Here is a 15879-nt window from a genome sequence, read left to right as displayed (position 1 = left end):
TTAAATCAGACGGATTTTGATTATCTTTGTAGTATCAAGAAATAGGCAGGAAAAGCCTAACCCTAACCCAGACAGAAATAATGGTAGCTCTCAAAAAAATACATAAATAAAAACAAAGACAGGAAAAATCACAGCTTAATCAAAACACGTAGCCATTACTGCTGAAGCGATCAACAGACCAAACCACAAAATTTCAGAGAAACTGCAGAACATTAGCAGATCTTTAGATATTCCTAGACTAGAGGTGCAAATGTCAATTTCATTTTAGCTTTTGACATCACAAAGAATGCTTTTTCATAATTATGCCAAAGACTGTGCACTACTTGTGTGTGATATATTAATCCCTTCTTACACTGCGATGTTGCAAAAATTTGTTGCACAATACATTCTTCTTCAAGGCAGATACTACGTGCTTGTTTTCGTAGCTTCTTGCTTGGAAGATCTGTGAGGAACTAACACAAAACCATAAAAGTTCCTCCTGTCTTTTGTCAATTAGGGACATTTATTTTATTTACGTATTTATTTAGCGGAGGTGGATCCTACTTCAGACAAGTTTGTATAAAACAAAACACTGCAAATATGCAAAATATTTTCATTATAAGTCTGTGGTCAGGGTTCACATTATACCACATAAAGTTGATGACTTCCGGGTATATTTCTGCAAAATGTGGCACTTACTTATTACAATATATAATGATGTCACAAATGTACTTGATTTTGCCTGCACCTTCTTGTGTCTCTAATAATACTCCTTATAAGCACAATAATGAAATTGTTCGGATTAAATCTCCACTGCTTTTATTAAATGTCAAATGGAGACTAAAATTCTTGAATGGCAGTAGAATTATATAGGCCAGTCTTCCTTAAATCCACATGTATTTATCACTAAATCATTCATTTTCTAATTATCTTATGAAATTCTGGGTTGTCAAAGGCTGGTGCCAATTTTGGTAGCATCACTGCACTGGCAAGAACCAATCAAGGAGAGGGTGTCAGCCCACTTCACTGCAAATTTACAAACACAAACCAACACTCACTCATCTAGGGCTAGTTTCTAATTGCCAATTAATCCAAACTGTGTATTTCTAGTATATAACAAGACCCATGCAGATATGGAGAGAACATGCAAACATCGCCTGACACTACTGCAAATGATTCACTTGTTACTGAAGATCGTTGTATTCCTGTTTTGCTCCTCTCCTTAGCAACGGAAGCCCCTGTTGGGATTTAGATATATTCACAGATGTCATCCTTTCACACTCCGTTCAAAGTGCAAAGTTCATTTCTGCCAAAATAGGCCTACACATTACAACTTATTAAATCAGGTCACTCTGTAATATAGACTTCATTAAATCCCCACATTACGAGGTTTTCATTTTTTTTTTTTTTAATAATAACTACATCCGTTCATTTATATGAACAAATATTACTGGTAACATTCCTGCAGAAACATTATATTCTGGCCATGACAAAATGCCAGTTACAACCTCAGTATAATCCAAATATACAGTGTGTGTAAAAAGTGTGTAACAGCCTCTATTGTTAAATAGAGACACAAAACTGATATCAGTAAAACAGCAACAAGCACATTAACATCACCATTCCAAATTACAGCAGAAATACTGGGTATTTGGCATAATTAGTTTTTTTAGAACAGTACAACCATTTTAGACAGCAAAACCAGCATTTATGACAACATAACCAAAAATATCATGAGTTTCAAATGGTCTTGTGGCATTAGTATAAAGCGAAATTGCAATAATTAAAAAAGGAAAACTTAGTTACCTAATAATAATGTCTTTACTGCAATGGGACCTTATTTAACAAGTTGTAACTCAGCTTACAAATGGAGTGGTACACCACCAAAAATAATTAACCACAAAGCCGAACTTAGAAATGACTCTTGCATAAAGAACTTGGAAGGATTTCAACTGTATATTGAAATCCAAAGATAACATTCCACTTCAGTGCAATATCTTAACAAACAAAAGTGAAGGTGAATAAAAAATACATTGTAATTATGTACAGGTTAAATAAATTTTTCCATAAATGTTTAAAAAAACCCAATATATGAAATTTAACAGCAATAACAGTTTAACACGTGCCTAGTAGATTAAGGATGAAAGCAGGAAGTGCAAAACGATACAACTTTACTGCACAATACTGTCATTACTGAAAATGATGTCAAATCTGTAAATGTTTCATTAAAAACCACCGACATATATAAGTATACAGACAAGAGTGGAAAACAATTACAACAAAAACCAGGAAATGTGTACGCTAACTTCACTATCACAATTCGACGTCATGAATTAACAGTAAAACAAGACCCAACCGTTGACAGCGAGCTATTTTTACACAGCAAAATTAGCTTCTATACAAAGCAGCAGACGGTATAATGAAACATTTTCCATTTTATGCAAGTGTACCGATTCTCTTGCTCACTTCATGCTATGTTCTTTCTCCTAGTTATGCACCAGACGTTAAGAAGCACCGCAGCACTATCAATGAGTTAAAGAATATGCACGTTTTTAAAATTAGCTTTTATCGGTGCCCAGCCAACCAGCAGCAGCGCAGCTCCGTGCAAACAGCGATCTGCTCAGCCCGGCTAACTTGCGCTAGGGATCGCTCGCTGCCTGACTGTGCCATCAAGAAGATGTAGAATCCTCGCAGGTACATTCCAGAATCCGCTCCTCTTTCAGAACGTAAAATGCACCAGTAGACAGTATATTTCTAAGTTTGTCAAGAGCTGCACATGTAGGTTCGAACTTAAAACTAAAATTAATTAAGCGCGTTATTAATCCCGTTCACCCTGCACCGTTTCAGAATCATTGGCAATTTCGCAGCACGAAATGATAACAGTCTCACTGGCGTCTACAGCGACATTAACGAGAAATCTGGAGGATAGGAAAGCCGGAGACACCTTTCCGCGTTACGCTCCGGCAAATTCAATTAGAGGAGCAAACACTTGCAACAACTCCCTCGCGCACTCATAGACATTATGAATCGAAATAAGAATTTATATAACGATGCCCGATATATTTCAATACTCACAGTCCAGGAACCGGAAGCCCTCTGGTTGAAGCTGACATGGGAGTCGCTGTTAATAATGGTCGGGAATAGAAGCGGCAGCGCGAGAAAGATAGCTGACGGAGGGGGGAGGGGAACTGGAAGAGGGGGGAGAGCAAGACCAGAGAACAGCCGGTCTCACTCGTGTCACGTGCCGAGGGCGCGATCGAACTAAGCCGCTGGCGGAGGCACAGCCCGCCGCGTGACTCTGAGCTGCAGACGCGTAGGCTGAAACAAAAAAGACGACCAAAGCTTCCTTGCTTCGACGCCATTACGAAATTGTGACAATGCTGTCCGTGACAGCACTCACCACTGTTGAATGTGCGTGATAACACTGAGGCACGTGTTGAAGACAGTTACTTAATATGTTCATCATACATGACAGAATATTGCTGTAAGAATGTTGGGCTGAAAGAAATAAACTGAAGATTCAAATGCGTCACTTGAGTTTAACAGTGACGAGTTTACTGGACTGTTATCTGTTTTCGAAAATTAAAATATTTGTGTTGTTTGAATCACTTTACGTTATTACTGATAGCAACCTGAATAAAACAACTGATCTTGTTTGGTAAAATGGCTTGTCGCATTTCCTTTTCGGGATCGATTCTTCAAGACGTACCAAAATTTGCCATGCTGTTGAATTTTGATCATTTTATATAATTTATTGCTGGGAAATTCTCCCAAAGTTGATGTTGTTGTAATGGCGCTGAAAAGTTGCATCAGCCAGGGATGAGTCAATCACAGTATGAGGTGAAATTTCTTTATCAGCGCCAGGGGCACCTATAAAAATGGAAAGCCTGCAAAGTCACAATCAAAATCTAGTGCGGCAATGGCGAGCAATACCAAGTCACCCAAAACGACCCAGTAAAGAGCAAAGAATACATTGTGGCACTAAGTGCCAACGTTACATTGGTGTCAGAAGCAGGATGAAAAGAAGACCCACCCTCCGATTTTAGCAAGTGCTGCTGAGATCACAGTGGACCAGCTTGGCTCTTCTGAGGACTTTTTGGAGAGTCTCATGGCTGAGATTCAAGATCTGGAGTGCCATTTGGAGCATCAGTACGGAAAGGAAGACAGCTGATAAACTGATACTTTTGCATCTCCAGTAACGATTCTCTATCAGCGTAGGTGCACAAATGTCAGCGGAGCTTCTGGCTAATGGAGCTAGGAAAAAGTGTGTCAGATTGAGTTTTCAGTGACTCCAGGTAAGTAATGTGAAGAAGGGCCTGTGGTAAAGCTGCAATGGAGGGAGGGTCTCAAAGCTGAGATCCGAACCTGGAACAGTGTTTGCGGTATCAGTTTAGTGAAGGAAAACAGTCAAGGGTAAATCTGCAGCACCACACAAGGAGGTTCGCCTGCTCATTTGTTATCAACAGTTCACCGCATAGAAGGGCACTATTTTAACACCTCTGCTTAACATAACATTCATGCTCTGCCACCTAACAGCAAAGTGCTCAAGACCTCTTGATGATGTGCTTTGTCATCGGCCAAATGACTGCAGGAGAAATTAAGACTGCCCCACCATTTTAGAGAGTTGTGTGCTATTTCAAGAAGTTGGAACTCTTCACTGGGGACAGTGACTTCGAAGGGATGGCTATGTAACATTGATAGGCAAGTTGCATCAGCCAGGGATGAGTTACCCATAGTATGAGCTGGTACTCCATTACAGACGAAGGGATACCGATAAAATCAGCAAGCCTGCAAAGTGACAAACTAAATTTCATTAAGTGCGGCAACGCGAAGCAGTCCTTTTAGGGAAAGCAAGCCATCTAAAATAGCCATGTAAAGAGTAAGAGGATCCATTGCAGCTGGTACTACATTATTTTCTACTCATCCAACCTTCTCCAGGTCTCACATTTTTCCAATATATTGTCTCTGCCAACTGGTGCCTAAGGCAACACAACCAGTGATGTTCTTTGGCAGGAAAATTCTGTTACAGACATATCAGATTTGTCCTTTTTGTGTGTAGGCTTCTCTAATGTTAACATTAAGTTGGCAGACTAATAAGATTTCTAATAATATGGAAGTTCATGTACCTTTCACATCATGAAAAACATAAACCAAACAACGGTCTGTCTCAATTGGTATCAGATCATTGTGATACCCTATGACATCTTCATCATTTGACAAAATAGAGCCATGTACATTTAAACACTAGGCAAACTGAGAGCCTCACAACTGCGAAAATCGATTGGTTATGAACTGTCAAAATTCAAATGGCAATTCACGTTTAGAATCTTAACATCTGTGAGGTGAAAAAGTATATGTCGCAATAACAAGGAAGTAATATGCAAACTTAACACACTGCAATGCTCGAAATGCACACTGTAAAGTGTGAGGCCAGCTATTAAAAAAAAAAAAAAAGATTTTCTACATATTGTAACACCACTGACAAGTTGCATCAGCCTAGGGGTGAGTCATCACTACTATGAGCTGGCATTCCATCATGAAAATGGGCAGCTTTAGAGCCAACTGCAGGGAATCCTGTAAAGTTGTATATTAATTTCATCTAATGTGGCAATACCGAGTGGTCCTTTTAAGGAGAGCAAGCTACCCAGAAGACAGATGTAATAAGCAAAGAATTAATATTTGGAACTCTGTGCCGCCATTACATTGGTGTCAGAAGCAGGATGAGGATAAAACTACAGTACAACTTAGCCAAAAAACAAGTGCCACAGAAAACTAAAATTGACTTTATTGGCTTTTTTTTGAGGAATGCCTGAAGAGTCTCATTGCTAACTGCTGGAATTCCATATGAGGCATTAGTACAGGGAGGAAGATAGCTAAGAGACTGCTGCCTGTTCCACTCCACCACTGCTTCTCCATAGTCCATGGTCACTGGCATGGGTTTGGGCTGTGAGAAAGGGTGGGGGATCGAGTTGCCACTAAACCAAGGTGAGCAGTGTGAAGCAGGGCTAGTGATGAAACGGTGTAGGTAAAAATGCAAGGCAGATCACAGAGGCATTACTCAGCAAGCATTGAGGGGGAGTCTGACACCACAATTTGCTGTGTCAGTTCAGTAAAGAAAGGCAGCCAAGAGATATATCTGTTGCTCTAAACATGCAGGTTAGACAACACACCGATAATGGACAGATCACTGTACAGAAATGCAGCATTTTACACTCCTGCTGCATTGCACGACTGCATAGCACTCAACATCCCTGCTGTGCCATCTGAAAACACGGCACTCAACATCCCTGCTGTGCCACCAGACAACAGTGTTCAAGACCCTGACTGATATGCCATTGTCAGTGGCTGCATGATTGCAATGGAAACAAAGACCACACTGCTGTTTCAGAGAGTCTGCGTGCCATTTCAAGGAATTGCATTAGCCTCAGGATGAGTCACCACTTCTATGAGTTGGCATTCCATCATGTAAATAAGCAGCTTCAGAGCCAACAGCAGGACAGCCTATAAAAATGGCAAGATTGCAAAATCACACATGAATTCCATCTAGTGTGGTAAAAGTAAGTGGTCCTTTTAAGGAAAGCAAGCTACCCAAAAGCGAAATGTAATGTAAACAGTAAACTTTTCATATTGGCTACAGATTTCATGTCTTTCCAATACCAGGATTCTGCACTTCTTTGAAACGGGAACATCATACTCCCAACATCTTTTCCACAAAGTCAGGGCAGCACATATAGTCATCCTAAGGTATATTTTTAAAGTCTACCACAATCCTCCGAGGAGGTGAGTGAAAATCAAAATGCAATGTAATTCCTTTTGAATGATGCATTTCTAACACAGATCTCCTCTGTTTTTTATTTAAAAATGATTGTGGCTACCTTTAAAGGAGAAAATAATAGTGGACTTTTTGAACCTCTTCGCTGGTGTGTGCTGCATGGCCTATTCTGGGAAAAGCTTAAATTAGAAGTGCAAACACACAATTAAAAATATAATAACAGTTGGTCTTCATTTTAATACTGGCTAAATTGGAACGTTTATGGATATGGGGATATACAGCCCCAGTTACGGAGAACACTACAGGGTCTGTTGGTCCAAGCCCTAAGCCAAAAAGAGGCATGCAGCACCCAGCACAAAGACAATGTCATATTGTATACTACAAGAAGCTAATTTTCTTTTAGCTCATTACATTGAGGTTATTTAAAAAATAAGTTGAATTACAAAGGGAACTTATTAGCTTATTATTTATTTTGCACAACATCTGGTGGGGCTGTACCCTACTGGCTCATAATGCAGAAACGCCACTGGCAGCAACATGGCCATAAGAGATCATCCAACCCTGGTTGGAACCCCACTGCATTGTTGCAATTTAAATTTATATTTATTTCAGGTGCAATAATTCACTATGTACCAACTGTCTTAAATGCTGTTTCATTAAAATGGCTGTTTTCTTAACTCCAACTATACCATTTGATTATGTTATCCACTTAACCTTTAACTTGCTTTTTTCACTATTAAATATCAAGCAGTCAGGGCCTACTGTAGCAGAACTGAGCATAAGATAAAAAGAAACTTGCACAAAATAACAATTTATCCCAACAATTTAAATTTTTAAAAGTTAACTTTTTTTCCTGTTTAGATATTTACTATAAATTAAGACCCACTATCTTAAATGTATTGTAGATTATTGAGTAAAAGGAATGCTTTATTAACTCAAATAAATTACATTATTTTCCAAGTCATATGCTCCATTTACACCCTGTAAATGCCTGGCACCCTGTCCATGGGTTTTTCCCGCTTTGCGCCTGTGATAGTAGGGATTGGCTCCTGCCCACCACAACCCTGTTTAGGATTAAGCAGGCTTACAAAATTGCATGATAGCTTTCATCTAATTGTACATTTCCTGGGCTTGCTATTTTGAATACATTTCCTGGTGAGCCAATCAGCTTTCCTGTTAACAAAAGGCAATAACAATGTTGGACTGGATGCTACTTTATCGCAAATATTTAAATTTTTTAAAGTTGATTTTCTAATTAGCAACTGTCTTAGCGGTAGACCATTATAATAAAAGTGTTTTCTTAACCCACACTAATTACGTTCATATTCTGTTATATGTTAATTATGAAAAATTATACAAATTGTGTGTTAATAACTGTGAATTATAGTTTTATGATCTGTAATATTTATACATTCAGAACTAATATACACTCACTGGCCACTTTTTTAGATACACCTGTTCAACTGCTTGTTAACACAAATATCTAATCAGCCAATCACATGACAGCAACTTAATGCAATTAGGCATGTAGAAATTGTCAAGACAACCCGCTGAAGTTCAACCTGAGCATCAGAATGAGGAAGAAAGGTGATTTAAGTGACTTTGAACATGGCATGGTTGTCAGTGCCAGACAGACTGAGTATTTCAGAAACTGCTGATCTACTGTGATTTCCATGCACAATCATCTCTAGGGTTTACAGAGAAGAGTCCAAAAAAGGGAAAATATCCAGTGAGCTGCAGTTCTCAGGGTGAAAATGCCTTGTTGATGCCAGAGGTTTGAGGAGAATGGTCAGACTGGTTCAAGGTGATAGGAAGGCAACAGTAACTCAAATAACCAAACGTTACATCCAAAGTACCCAGAAGAGCATCTCTGAATGCATATCATGTCAAACTTTGAAGCAGATGAGTAGCAGGAGACCACCCCAGGTGTCACTCCTGTCAGCTAAGAACAGACAACTGAGGCTACAATTCATATGGGTTCACCAAAATTAGACAACAGAATATTGGAAAAACGTTGCCTGGTGTGATGAGTCTCAATTTCTGCTGTAACATTCAGGTTGTAGGGCCAGATTTTAGCATCAACAACATGAAAGCATGGATCCATCCTACAGTTCAGATTGGTGGTGGTAGTGTAATGGTGTGGGAGATATTTTCTAGACACACTTTGGGCCCCATAGTACCAACTGAGTATTGTTTAAATGCCACAGCCTACCTGAGTATTGTTGCTGATCATGTCCGTCCCTCTATGACCGCAGTGTACCAATCTTTCAATTGCTACTTCCAGAAGGAAAACGCACCATGTCATGAAGCTCAGATCATCTCAAACTGGTTCCTTGAATATGATAGTGAGTTCACTGTACTCTGATGGCCTCCACAGACACCAGACCTCAATCCAATAGAGCACCTTTGGGATGTGGTGGAACAGGAAATTCACATCATGGATGTGCTGCTGACAAATCTACAGTAACTGTGTGATGCTGTCATGTCAATATGGACCAAAATCCCTGAGGAATGTTTTCAGCACCTATATGAATCTATACCATGAAGAACTCCAACAGTTCTGAAGTAAAAAGGGGTTCCAACCCGGTACTAGCAAGGTGTACCTAATAAAGTGGCAGGTGAGTGTATATCTATTATGGCATTTTAAAGTGCTGAGAATCTGAATCTGAGGTCTGTTTCTGTGTTTTGACAAAGTTTCATTTTTGTTTACATTATTCCACAACACCTTTTTCTTTACACCATAGGCGCTGCTATTTCAAAAACATTGTCCTGGCCTTTGCCATGGAAACCCACCTCAAATTTCCCCAGGACACACCTTCAGCTCCTTTAGCGATGTCAAACAAGTGATTACATAACAATATATTCCAATAAATCCAGGGTAGCCAGGTTACTTAGTGACAAATTAAAAGTTTTCTTCTGAATTCCTGCTCTTGTACCTCTTCTCAATTTTTGACTCTGCACTTTGATTGTGTTTTTGAAATCTTCTGATCATTTTTATTTTTTTACCTTTTTATTTTTAGGCAGAACACACAGCAGTGCAGGGCAAGACTGCAGAGGTTTGCACCGCTGCCTCATTGTTCCTGAGGTCCGATCTCTGATGCTGTCACTCTGTGTGTAGGTTATACTTTTTACCCATGTCCAGGTGGATTCTTTAATAGGTTGTGTTGCAGTTCTAAGCAATATTCTTGTGATGCTAATTTGGCCCACTAAGAAAGGGTGCATACTTGACTGTGACCACTGATAAACACATGTCTTATTTATTTTCTGTTGCTGTGGTGGACCCTCAGCAACCCTGAAAATGGGTTACAAAGTTGACTAATAGATGCAATAACTCATCATTTGTTGATGAAACAACTTCCATTGAAATTTACCTTTAAGCTCTAACCCTAAAAACAAATTTAAATTCTTCAGTATTCAGCCTATGGCTAACTATGGAAAGTAACAATCCTAGATCTGCTTATTTTTTAAGTATCTTAAGCAGGTTTAAGCCATATCAGCTTTCAGTGTGGAAGAAGCACCATGTAAAAAATGGCAGCTAAAATTCATTATACTGGCCTGATGTGTCATTCAGTATACAATTAAGAGATGGCGCACAAAAAGGATTGTTTTCTTTTGTTTTGTTAGTTCTGTTATCTGTGCACAGGCTGGAATGGAGACAATGAACATTTATTGGAATAGAATAGTTCTAATGTGGGGCTGTAAGTTCATAAGTGCTCCACCCAAAATATTCTTTTACCATTGTTCCATTGTTATCCTGGGGCCTAGCGGCCAGGGTCTGTAATACACAAGGCTGAAAATTTAATATAAGCCGCCAACTCTTGGAGAGAGCTAGAAAGGCAACCTTTTAGATCACTTTGGCTGAAGATGTCTGCCAAAGAAAGCAAAATTCATTTTTATTGGAAACTCCGTAAATTATGTTGTCATCATTTGTGGTATAAACAAAATACATAGTTTCAATTTAACCACCTGAACAATTCAGCTCTATAGCCCCTACCCTATCCAAAGCACATTTACCAGCATCAGGTTTTTTTAAATTTTTTGTTTTTTTTCTAGACCAAGAATTCTCATAAAACCAGTACTGTTACAGCCCTAAGGTTTACATTCAGTATTTCTTGCTAAGAATAGCCTAGTGCAACAGTGGATAGTGTTACTGCCTCTCAGTTTCATACTCAGATGAGGATGCCTTCAATGGTGAGCTGGAACATTCTTTCTCTGTATGTCTTGTGGGGTAGCCTCCCAGAGTCTAGATACATGTAATCAGCCCAAAATGGCTGGTGTGGGTAACTCTGTGTGTGTGTGTATGTATGTGAGTCATCCCCTAGTGGCTTTTATCTCTTCACAAACCTCTTCATGAAAATTTGGGTGTAAAAAATGGATTAATACATAGCAAATAAAATAAAAATATATATACAGTATATGTGGAAATGATCTGTCTATCTTGATTCATTCTGAATAATTGTTTAACAAGAACTTAATCATTTTGAAAGTTTCATGTAAAGAAAGTATAAAGAATTCACATCTCTCTATTATATAAAAAAAAATCTTGGGACGAGATAAGACTTTTTCAGAGAGACGAGACAAGACATTTTCAGAGAGATAATTTCACATCACGCAAGATGACTTGTAGATCGTCTAATTCGTGTTGCCATCAGGGAAAAGTAGTGTTTCTTCCCAATGAAGAGGCGTATCCGCGAGAAATGAAACATTTGTTATTTGGTGAAAGTGAAATCCACAAACACTACAGGCAAAATATCTGAATCTACAATAATCTGTTCACGTTCGCAACATTCAATGCTAATAACGTAGATTTACATGATGCAACAATTAAAGATATTAACAGCTTAATTTCAAAGAAACCACAATTCAGTCAGGCTTATATTTATGATCACGGAGAAGCGATGCAACATAGAATCGAAAGAGTTAAAAGATCGGACGTTTTACAAATTCTACAGCCAATAATGATTACAAATCCATATGTCCAAACGTGGATAACATTAGACAACAAAGGAGATCTTGATATGCCATTCGTATTAAAACATTTACAGCTTCCCGTTAGAATAGCTTTTGCAAAGACAATTAACAAATCTCAGAGACAAACATTCGAAAAAGTTGTTTTATTAAATAGAGAGAAAGAAACGAAATTCAATCACAAAATTCAATGCATATGTAACAATTCCCATGAAAATAAAAATCTGTTTAAATTATACATCCGCATCCCCATATGGGAGCGGCAGAACTACAAAGAGGCTAGCGCATACCGCAGGCCTGGGGATTGGCGAGCAAAGTGAGCAGGGGGCGAAGAACCCTAGTATAATTTAAAGTCATTCAAAAGCAGCTCAGCAAGTATATGAGGTGCTAATTATACAGTGGTGTGAAAAACTATTTGCCCCCTTCCTGATTTCTTATTCTTTTGCATGTTTGTCGCACAAAATGTTTCTGATCATCAGTAAACACAAAACGCAGTTTTTAAATGATGGTTTTTATTATTTAGGGAGAAAAAAAATCCAAACCTACATGGCCCTGTGTGAAAAAGTAATTGCCCCCTGAACCTAATAACTGGTTGGGCCACCCTTAGCAGCAATAATTGCAATCAAGCATTTGCGATAACTTGCAATGAGTCTTTTACAGCGCTCTGGAGGAATTTTGGCCCACTCATCTTTGCAGAATTGTTGTAATTCAGCTTTATTTGAGGGTTTTCTAGCATGAACTGCCTTTTTAAGGTCATGCCATAGTATCTCAATTGGATTCAGGTCAGGACTTTGACTAGGCCACTCCAAAGTCTTCATTTTGTTTTTCTTCAGCCATTCAGAGGTGGATTTGCTGGTGTGTTTTGGGTCATTGTCCTGTTGCAGCACTGAAGATCGCTTCAGCTTGAGTTGACGAACAGATGGCCGGACATTCTCCTTCAGGATTTTTTGGTAGACAGTAGAATTCATGGTTCCATCTGTCACAGCAAGCCTTCCAGGTCCTGAAGCAGCAATGTTGGTATGATGTTCTTTTTCTAAAATGCTGTGTTCCTTTTACGCCAGATGTAACGGGACATTTGCCTTCCAAAAAGTTCAACTTTTGTCTCATCAGTCCACAAGGTATTTTCCCAAAAGTCTTGGCAATCATTGAGATGTTTCTTAGCAAAATTGAGACGAGCCCTAATGTTCTTTTTGCTTAACACTGGTTTGCGTCTTGGAAATCTGCCATGCAGGCCGTTTTTGCCCAGTCTCTTTCTTATGGTGGAGTCGTGAACACTGACCTTAATTGAGGCAACTAAGGCCTGTAGTTCTTTAGACGTTGTCCTGGGGTCTTTTGTGACCTCTTGGATTAGTCGTCTCATCATTTAAAAACTGCATTTTGTGTTTACTTGTGTTATATTTGACTAATGGTTAAATGTGTTTAATGATCAGAAACATTTTGTGTGACAAACATGCAAAAGAATAAGAAATCAGGAAGGGGGCAAATAGTTTTTCACACCACTGTATATGCAGAATTCACCCCTCCTAAATGTAACAAGATCTTCCAGATTATCTTGACACCTCAAACATTTACAGTCTATTGTCTTTTTCTGTTTAACCTTTGTCCTTTGTGTACATTGCATATATCCAGGTTTCCTCTGTCTGTGAAGGTTATAGGTATTAAGGACTAAATCCCAGAGGGGCCCACAGGACAGTTTGTGCAAACCGGGGCCCCGCAGCCCACAAGAAGGAGCTACCCCTCCCTAACAGTTGCAATTTGTTTTCAAAGCGGTTACCACCACCTCTGCCATCAATGGAGTTCACAGTCAAATACATCTCTTCATCAGGTCTTCTTCTACATTATTGAGGAACCTTACAGAATGTTACATGTATAACCGTTACAGTCTTACTTTGCTTCTGTCGCAATGTTTTTGGGCTGTGTTGCAGGCATCAATTTATAAATTTGTTTATGTTTAAGAAATAGAATTAAGTTTGTCGGTGAAAACACTGAAAATCATTTGTTTGTCCTTTTGCCTGTTAAATACAGGTTCAAGCAAATTATAGATTTTAATTTTTATTGAAATTTTTAGAAAGTGTCCCAACTTTTTTGGAAATGGTGTTTGTAAAATTCTTCCTAGAAAAAGAATCAAACTAGGGTTTCTGGAGCTATGAGGCAGCAGCTCTAATAATGATGCCACCATGATTGTAACTGGAAAATAATGTGTAATAGTTGACAAGATAAACAGCTGAGTACTGTGTTTAAACTGAACTATGTTGTGTTTTTGCTGTTTTAGAATGTTAATGCGGCATTGTATGATTAGATGAGTGTATTATCTTGGCTACAATTCTCACAATTTAAGCACAATTGTCTCTAATATTTATGGCAGAATTTCAGTGTTGTATGGCATAGAAATTTTTATAAAACAGAACCCTGCACCACTAGCTCTTTCTTGTTATTTAGTAATTGTAAATGGAGTTGAGCAACACAGTGTCACAGTAATAAATATTGTCTGTGGCCTCACAGGTTTAGAAGAGTTTAAAACCAAACCCAAGGCATTCCAGCCTTCCAGACCCTGTGCTGCAATTGCATGTTCTCCCTGTTTCAAAGTATGTTTTCCTCTGCATACTCTGAATTTTCCTCCCAAAGATGTCAGAATTATGTTGATTAGACAGTTATAATTTGAGCAGTGGGTGCAAATGTATGCTCTATAATGGATTAATCCTCATAAACCTGTGCTGCTGCAATAGGAGGTATCTTCCAGTGACCCTCTACTGAAATAAGCAGGTTTGAATGTGGATGAATGGATATAAATGGTGCACCAGCATCCAAAAGTCAGATATCACTTTGCACGTCAGTGTCTGGACAAATAAAAAATGCAAACAAAATATTGAACTGTAGGCAAAAGAACTTTGTGACGCTATCAGGACAGTACTACACAAAAAGTGCTAATAATCGATGTACAACCAAGAAATTAAGCAGTTTTCCAAACTGAAAAAAAATGCAATGTTACTTTCTACCTTGTACTAGTACCCTCAGGATCGGCCAATACAACCCTGTGATGGAATGATCAATTAAGAAAAATTATTGGACAACACATGACTATAAATTACTTTTTCTTGTTTATTTTAAAAGGAAAACTTAGTTAATTTAATTTCCTTGTCAAAAAATTTGAAGTGCTGCCCAACGTATTTCTGGTAATGGGGCAATTTCATGACCTGCTTTTACTGTCTTGTCTCTTTGTTCTATTTTTAGAAAATAAGTAAATATCCCAGTGGGTCCAATAGATTTTCATTACATGTGTATAAAATGAAAGGGCATTATCTTATTTGGGAAACACTCAAAACAGAAAAGGATGTTGCTGCTCTGCGTGTTCCACTATGATTAATTTTATAAATATCGACATGAATAAAACTGCGTGAATTCATATTGACAACTGGAGATCGGCTGTTCTTTTGGTGCATCAACTTTTCACAACACGGCCGTCGCAAGCCTTCAGTCATTGCAATGTAGCCCCATTTTGAAGGTGCTTAGACTGCGGTGTTTTGTGGGGTGAAAGGGGAGAGATGATCGCCTTTTAATTGTGATCTTGGTTAGCGGATTATGACTTCTCCGGCTCTGAACAATGGCTTGGCGTGCTCCAAGTCTCACATCTACTTAGTAATTCTCATTCCCCGGACCACTTATGTAAAGAGAAAAACCTGGGGGCAATCAATTTACATTACAATTAAGGCCATACAGATTATGAGAAGAAACAATTCGTATAGTCATCAACAGCTAATATAAGTAATTAAACGGACCCCGATTTTTAAAGGCAGAAAAGCATCATTGTCAATGTTTTCTCATTTACAGCTACGTGCGAATGATTCTGCAACTCCAGTGTGTCTTCTGTGTTCCTCGCGATGGCTGATGATCCATGATTGTCAGTTCAGAAGCAAGCTCGTTCATACTTTAAAATGCGACCACGAACATGGTTGTTTATTATTGATGGACTGATGTTCTTGACATACTGCCAGCGACGTATCTAGGTCCTAATATAGGTTGATTATATTTGCACTATAATTATATGGTTTTGTTGACGATACTGTAGCGCACTAGCTTTCTGTTTTTACCATATTCATTTAGAGGGAGGCACGTCTGGGCCACTGCAATACCCTCGCGCTGCGCTTTGCTGCCTTTAATTG

General features: G+C 38.7%; 1 protein-coding gene across 2 annotated transcripts in view; it reads right to left on the bottom strand.

The window, feature by feature from the left end:
• mbd1a (methyl-CpG binding domain protein 1a) overlaps positions 1-15879 on the bottom strand; it is a 315995-nt gene that overhangs the window by 227538 nt on the left and 72578 nt on the right. The window contains exon 1 of one of the 2 annotated variants that reach the window (XM_039775022.1): positions 3055-3383. The exons of the other annotated variant lie outside the window; for it this stretch is intronic. The gene's annotated coding sequence lies outside the window, so the exon portion shown is untranslated. Of the gene's footprint in view, positions 1-3054; positions 3384-15879 lie in introns of those variants that run through there. 2 annotated transcript variants of the gene reach the window in all.

Source organism: Polypterus senegalus, chromosome 13, assembly GCF_016835505.1.
Source record: "Polypterus senegalus isolate Bchr_013 chromosome 13, ASM1683550v1, whole genome shotgun sequence".
Taxonomy (NCBI): Eukaryota; Metazoa; Chordata; class Cladistia; order Polypteriformes; family Polypteridae; genus Polypterus; species Polypterus senegalus.
The sequence above is the reverse complement of the archived record's forward strand: the minus strand, read 5'-3'. Positions and strand labels throughout refer to the sequence as shown.